Raw genomic sequence first — 7,886 nt, forward strand, 5'->3', positions numbered from 1 at the left:
ACTGGGAGTAGGTCAGTCTTTGACAGGGAGTAGGTCAGTCTTTGACTGGGAGTAGGTCAGTCTTTGACTGGGAGTAGGCTAGTCTTTGACTGGGAGTAGGTTAGTGTTTGACAGTGAATAGACCAGTCTTTGAAACAAGCTTTGGATGAGAGGAGAGAAAGTTAAACTTAAATGCAAGCTCAGGAGTTTTCCTTAATTGAAGTGTAAAGCCCCACATGTGTGTGTGTGTGTGTGTGTGTGTGTGTGTGTGTGTGCACGCGTGTGTGTGCACGCGTGTGCGTGCGCGTGCGTGCGTATGTGCTTGTGTGTTTTAGTACTGCAGCTGCTGCACCTGTTCTGATCCGCCCTCACCCCCCCCCCTCCCCGGACCACTAATGAGGGGGGGTTTAATTAGTGCCAGCCGATCCCTCCACTGCTGTACTCAGCTCCATTAACTGCTGTCAACAGGCAAACCAACGAACGCCTCACATGAACACAGCTCATTACCAGTCTCTATCCCCCTATCTGTCTCTATCTTTCACTCTTTTTTCCCTCTCTCTCTCCCTCTCTCTCTCTCTCTCTCCTCCTCTCCCTCTCTCATCCTCCCTCTCTCTCTGCATAATAAGGGTGCTCCAGTGGGCTGGACTGGTGAGGTTGAGGTCATTTTTCAGTCCACTCTGAGCACGTGACACAGGGAGCTAAGTAAGCAGTGAAAGGTATCAATCAATCAATCAAAGCTTTATTTGTATAGCGCATTTCACACCCAGAGGCAACACAATGCGTTAAACCAAGGCTTGTTATTCACTTGCATTTGAAATATTAGGGGGACATAGTTAGGGGCTCAGAGTTATATAATGAATAACCCTGCACACGTCGAGGACAAATATTTTGAGGTCATTAGCAAAAGACTGACTTAATGGTTCACATCTCATCCGTCTTAATCATGAGACAATGAAATAGAATCAATCACACAATTGAATAGGTTGTGGTGGAAATCACATGAAATCTACTTGCATATTGATTCATTCTTTGAGCCATTAATCTTAAAATATTATCACAATTAACTTTACAGCCTGCAAAACGTATTGATTGACCCCAGAACAATCTTTAAACAAGATCAATTTTCTCTAATAAGGGTCCTTGATAGTGGAGTCTAGCTTTATGCATCCTAAATGATATATCTGGCAGTCTGTGATTAACACTGTACTGTAGCAGTAAATCCAAGCTTGGCACCGGAGGAGTGATTAATGGGACTGTGGAGGGTAAGCTTGTCATGACATCATTTTCCTTTCTGAGGAAGAGTATATATTATATGTAAATATAATAATTTGCCTTGCCATTTATCCTCCAGCCCAACCCTGCTATGTGACTGGCAAGATGCTGTTTGGATGGTGATAGAGGGATAAACCTATAAGCCTGGTTAGAACCCTCACAGGCGCAACTTGTCAATCTGTGGCTTTGAAACCTCCCCTTATCAAAAAATCTGTTGGAGCAAGCCACTGGATTGTGCTGTTTGGACGTCATCAAAGCCTTTCATGTTCTCTGGCTGGGGGGGCAGGGAGTGTGGGGGTAGCAGGTACACTGTTCTCTTTGTTTATCCTGTCTCTTACCATCCTTGTTGCACAGATGGCCAACAATTATGTCTCTGTGTGCTCGTTGCCTCTGGCGAACCACCAGCTTTCAGATTGGTGTAATCCTTTATTATTTATGATTGTCTGGGATTTTTGGATCAAGACTGAACACAATCTGTTGAATAGCTGAGAGAGGAGAGGGAAGGAAAACAATGGAGTGGAATGAAGTGCAAAGAGAGAGCCTGGAAACAGAGAAATCGGAGCGTAATGAAGATATGGTGTTCACTGTTTAAGAAGCTCTGAATCGAGCACAGTTTAATCCCATTAAAACAGACTAAATATACCATTTGTTTTAAGGTTGCCAGTGGTACTGTTTATGCTAATAGCTCGCTTGCTCTAGGCGATTTTAGGAGACTTTTCCAGGGCACCGGCTAATAATTAGATTTAAAAAGGAAGCCAATTTCTATCCTCATTTGAAATAAAAATAAAAGGCTTAGCCTCTCATAGGAGCTGCATTAATTTGTTGATTTGGTCTCGCTTTCTCTCTCCCAGGGTTTGTCTCTCGCTAAAACAAATCACTCCTATATCCTCAGTCCTCCCAATTACATTGTTCTCTTTTTGTGGACATCTAAATTTGTAGCCTACACGGATCAAATATTTAATTGGCCTACAGAGAGATATCTCTTGCCTTGAGGTTTTCAGTAATGGGCAGGATCTGAAGTGGAATCAGGTCAGTCCACATGTCCATATCATGCTGACCTACAGTATCCAGGCCACCAGAGCTCAGCCTGGCCTCTGCCCTGCTACCAGTCCAGGGGCCGGGTTTCCACCTGCAGGAGCTGGACCTGACTAGTCTGGAGTCCAGCCCACAACACATGGGCAGAGGAGCCAGAGCATAGCCTACCCTTATTATTTCATTGGGATCGTAGTCGGGAATAAATGAAAAACTCATTTAGGTAATTCACTTTGCTGTTTGTGTAATAAAAAAGGTGTGAATTAATGTGGAAGAAAGTCCAAGTAAATCACACCTTGTGTGCCGACAGCTCGCTAGAGTGCAGGACTCGTTAGCACTTGAAAAGTGGAAATCTGTGGTCAGTGACCAATCAGAGGCCAAATCAACCTCTCCGTACAGCCCACTATCTGTGCGGGTCAATAAGCATCGTATTGAAAATCTCATAGGATTCTCATTGGTGTCCACAAATATCATAGCTTGTTCCCAGAAGTTCTTGCCGTTGCGAGAGCTCAGGGGTACTCAGAATAGGACCTGACTCTCCCCACAGTTGATAGCTTCCTCTACTCTCCATTATTCCCCTGCTCAATCCGGCTCTCACACACACACCCTCCCTCTGTTTATCTTAATGGGATCAAGTAGCCCTCCTCCACGGCCACCAGCACAGTGGCTGCTGGAGGAGTCATTTTCCAAAGAGCGTACAGTCTGCCGGTATAGTAGGTGCCCTTATGTGATCGCCTAAAAATAACTCAAGGGCCAAACAAGCCTTTCTGATGGCTTTAAACCCCAGTTCCAGGGGGACAGGACTCGGGGAAGACAACAGGTAGGTTGTGTGACGTTTTTCTGTTACGGAGAGGCTTTTGGCAAAGTACTTTATCTTCATGTGAGCCTTGAGCTTAATGGCTGAAAGTGTTTATTTTTGGGCCTGTACCTGTCTCCCTGAGCCTCTGTACCTAGAACCTGGGCCTCAACCCAGAGTGCCTAGAACCTGGGCCTAAACCCAGGTACAGTAGCACCTCACACCACATAGAACCTGGGGCTCAACCCAGGTACAGTAGAACCTCACACCTCATAGAACCTGGGACTTAACCCAGGCACAGTAGAACCTCACACCACATTCTGACATGACTTATACAAGAAATGGAGGTATGATCATCTCTCAGATGAATGCCAGTTAACACTATTAATTTCAGTACTATTATACATATTATAGTATGCCCCATAAGGTTCATATTGTAGATATCCGTTGTAGTTGCCCTTTTGTCCATGGGGTGTTCCCATGACAACCTATTTCCTCCCAGACAGTCATGTGAAGTCATTCCCATATCATGTGAATGTAATCATGAACCATAACTGAATTAAGCACCAAAGAACTTTAATCACATCAACCATTTAACAAACTCGATTAGTGACAAATGTTGACGGGTAACTGAAGTTTCTCGCACTTAATTAGCATTGACCCCCTGATCAGAAGCTGAATGTTTTCATGTTATTTTTGAAACGTAACTGCATTATGAAATGCATCCAATTAAGCAGAGCCCTGAATTTGACACACTTTTGCTTTGGTCTGTCAGTCGCCATGGTCGAAGCTCTAGGTCCGTGGTACACTATAACAAACATACACACAGTGCTAGCTGTGAGTCTGCATAGTTAGCTGCTTAGCCCTGTTTATCGTCATGACCCATTTGACACGGGGATGCTGCTCTGTAGAATTGCCAAGCCAAGCGTCTCTTGAGCAATATCTGACAGTGGTGCCCCCCCCCCACACACACACACACACACACACGCACCTGATTATGCAGCGTGAAGGGTGTGGGTGAGATATAAGAGCATGGAGGGTCAGTGTGTTCTGCCACAGCCAGCCCCTCAGAAACAGAGGGGATAAGACACTGGCAGCCCTCCAGCGCTGCTCTGGGTGAGTGCTGGACACAGGACAATCAAACAGCCAGATAGCTGGCCTGTTCCTGAGGTGTGTGTGTGTGTGTGTGTAAGGAGAAGTGTTACTGTATCAGCTGTGAGGGTCCTGCTGGTTCAGCACACCGAGCTGTCCCAGATTGAGGGCAGAGCAGGAATTTGGTGCACTGCCCTCTGTGTTCCAGGTGCTCACCATCAACGCCACCAGTTGAGGCTGTAACGGCAGCTTAAGGCCGGTGTAGACCATAACCCTGCTCCCCACTGGTAGAGCTCAAACATTACGACGCGCCATGCAAATACACACTCAAGGTTTTAACATTATAGGTTCAAATTACTACACGCAAAGACGACATCTTGCCAAGGCGTCCTCTGAACTGAAACATGCTACAGGCCTACACATATAATCACTAATAATGAGCTGCAAGCCTTCAATCAAGAAAGAAGGGGTCACACCGAGAGGGAATGGGACCAGCACTACAGAAACAAGTGCACAGTGAAGCTGTTGTCCCCACCCATGATGCTGTCGTCAGCATGTAAAGTTGAAGTGTAAGTGGAGTGGGCTTTTCTAGTTTAGATTTAGCTATAGAGCCGGCATATAGGCCCATCACATTTTTTTTGGGTCTAAAATATAAGCAGTTCTTCGAAAGTAAGTATCGAATTAAAATATCAGTGATTAAAATAGTTAACATAAAAAACTCAAGTGATTGTAACTTTCTGTAGAACAAGAAAATACATAATGAAACCAATGGTATGATAATCTACTGTTCCTAATGGTATGATAATCCACTGTTCCTAATGGTATGATAATCCACCATTCCTTTAAAATGTGTCCCCAACAGTTTCCTTTCAGGAGTACATTCTTGAAAGACTGTCTATGCCTCCCTCAGCTGTGTCACTGCGCCATAGTGGATCTGCTCAATGCATTCTACAGGGTCTAAGAATAGGCACCAAAATAGTTACTAAACACCTCAAGCTCTGAACTCTGTGGATTTAGAAAGTAGACTGCCTGCTGAGTAGAATAGATTATAATTTTACTGTGACACCAAGCATAGCTATTTATGTAAAAAGCAAAATGTACTTGCTCTGGTACATGTGTGACGAACGAACGCATGAATGAATGCAGGCACCCACTAATGTACAGCATGCACACAAAACACACTAACACATACACCCCCTCCATCTCATTGGGTGGGGGACAATTATCCCAAACACCATCACAAAGGAAGATAGTCTTTGTAAATCTTTGCCCAGTAGCCTCTTGACAGATTAATCAAGAGCACACATACAATAGCCATCACCAGGACTCTTCACAATAGGTCTCATTGTAATGTTGTATTGTAAGTTGTAAATAGCATTAACCTTTGATCCTGAGATGAAACCATTTTTGATGTCATAACATTTCAAGGGAAATGACCATCTGATATCAAGAAAAAAATATTTAAACAAGAAATGTATAAAAATATGGAACCTATTTGACCCACTAGCCCTTTCAAACCCATCGCAGAGAACTCAATTAAAGTTGTGAAACATAATCGTTTTCGACAGCGCCTCTGTTTGAGTTTTTAATAAGATGGTAGTAAATGGCTGTCGATGACAGAAATTCAGAGTGGCATTTGCTGTGTCCTCAGTAGCAGGCTGTGGTTCCTGCCAAAGTATTCATCTTTCTGTTTAGTAACACTGTTCATGTCTGCGTTTGTCTCTTTTGATAAGGCCTTTCATCCTGCTTGCATTGATTACAGGCAGATGAGTCACCCTGATACAGTACAGGCAATTCATGCTCCCAGTACATTAGATCTTTTGTTGGATGGAATGTGTCGTGTGTGTGTATGTGTGTGCATGCGTGTGTCCATGCAAAAGAGCATGCCAATACCCTTGTGTGAGGCATTGCGATACAAACTCCATCTTTTCAGAAACGTGGGGCTCTTTTCTGCTTCATAAACAGGAAATAGACTGAATGCGACAGAAAAACAGCCCAAGTCATTTATTAACCAAAAGTCACATTAATGAATCAATACTGAGCAATCTTCACTCTTATGATTAATAGTTTCCTCCTTATCGTTGATCTATGCCTAGTTCTTGCCGCTGTGAAACCATAAGGAGGATATATTTAACGCGATGCATCATAGCAGTATAGAGTCAGATATAACGCACAAATTATCCAAAATAGATGTTTTGCTCACGCAGTCATTACTCTTCGATGCCCGTTAAAAGTTGTGATTCATATTTCCCTGTGATGCGATGTAAGTGAGTTGCTGCTTGCAGTTTTAAAGTGTCAAGAGGGAGGAGGACAATCCCTGTTCTGTGAAGAATTAAAACCACGTCTGCAAACAGGCCCTTGTGTAGCGCCTGAGGGTGGGAGTTTCACTGTGGCTGGGGTTTCCGTGTAAATAAACAGTGTGGAGGTCTTGGTGGGCGGAGGCCCTCTCTCGCTGGGGTTGGGCCCAGCCTTTTGTTGCCTTTAATCCAAGCACTCTCTATTGAAAGGCATGGGGGGGGGGGGTTAGCCTGCCAGCTCTTGTGTGTGCTTGAGTTTCTCACAGTCTCGCTCTGTGTTAGCCTACTTGGTTATCCCACATCCTCTGCATACTGGTCGACAAGAACAGCAAGCAAGAGTCGGCCAACACCAGATTGATCCTAACACGGGTCTCTGTGCCTGATACCCACTAATGCCAGAGACTCCTTGGTACTGCCACTGATTCAATCAGCTTTGTGTTTTGAGATGGCCAGAAGGAAATATAAATATAAACACTACTTTCTATTTTGATAAAATACAATAGCATAATAAACGTGACATCAACAAAGGTGACATCGACAGACTTTGATGTGCACACCTTTGTCTTATTTAATTCAAGTATGTAATGTAATGTGATGTATGGGCCTACATAATTCCTTTGTCTTGTCTGAGGTGAAAACCTACAGGTTGAAAAGTGTTACGACTAAGTGTTTGCATGCTTCCTCTTTCCTTTGTTTAATGTAAGGCTCTCATTACCACGTGGTTGTAACAGATTGTTTGATCTGGAGAGAAAAGCCATTCGAAGCTAATTAAGCAGCCATTCCAGGCACTATTCACAGGCAGAGGACCGAGGAGCACAGGCATTTGTCAGCGCTTGACCCCGCGTGGTATTGATTGACAACTTAGCTCCTTGAATGACAGGCTTGACATAGCCTGACCAATTGCAGGCCAGTGAGAAGTGTACTGCAAACCTATTGGACGAGGAGCTGCAAAGCTGCAAAGGGAATCCCACGTGGGTCAGAGAGAGCCTAGCAACATGCGATAGGCTGTGCTCTCGAGCTCTGACATGGCCGATCTTCACGGGGATCAGACGAAAGCAATCATCCTATTCCCTATAGCTCACTATTATTCTGATGTTGATAGATATTCAAACGGATGTATTCTGTAAATTATGCGGGTCAACTTAAGCATAAATTCACATGGTGGTCAACCATTTGGCAGTTGTTAATCATATGCCCTTCAGTTGTGATGACGCCCATGGCTCTTTTGGCAAAAAACACGTCTGTACAACGGCAATGCAACCTCTGTTTGAAATAAATTAAGTTAATTTTACTCCCACTATTATAGATTACTTGACGAACAATTTTTCGGATGTGATAATGAAGAACTCGATAATTCGCTATAGCCTAGCAGCCAAGCGGTTCCGATTCCTGGTTAGGGGGGATTTGTAGCCCACTGT

This window comes from Borostomias antarcticus (genome assembly GCF_949987555.1).
Source record: "Borostomias antarcticus genome assembly, chromosome: 18".
NCBI lineage: Eukaryota > Metazoa > Chordata > Actinopteri > Stomiiformes > Stomiidae > Borostomias > Borostomias antarcticus.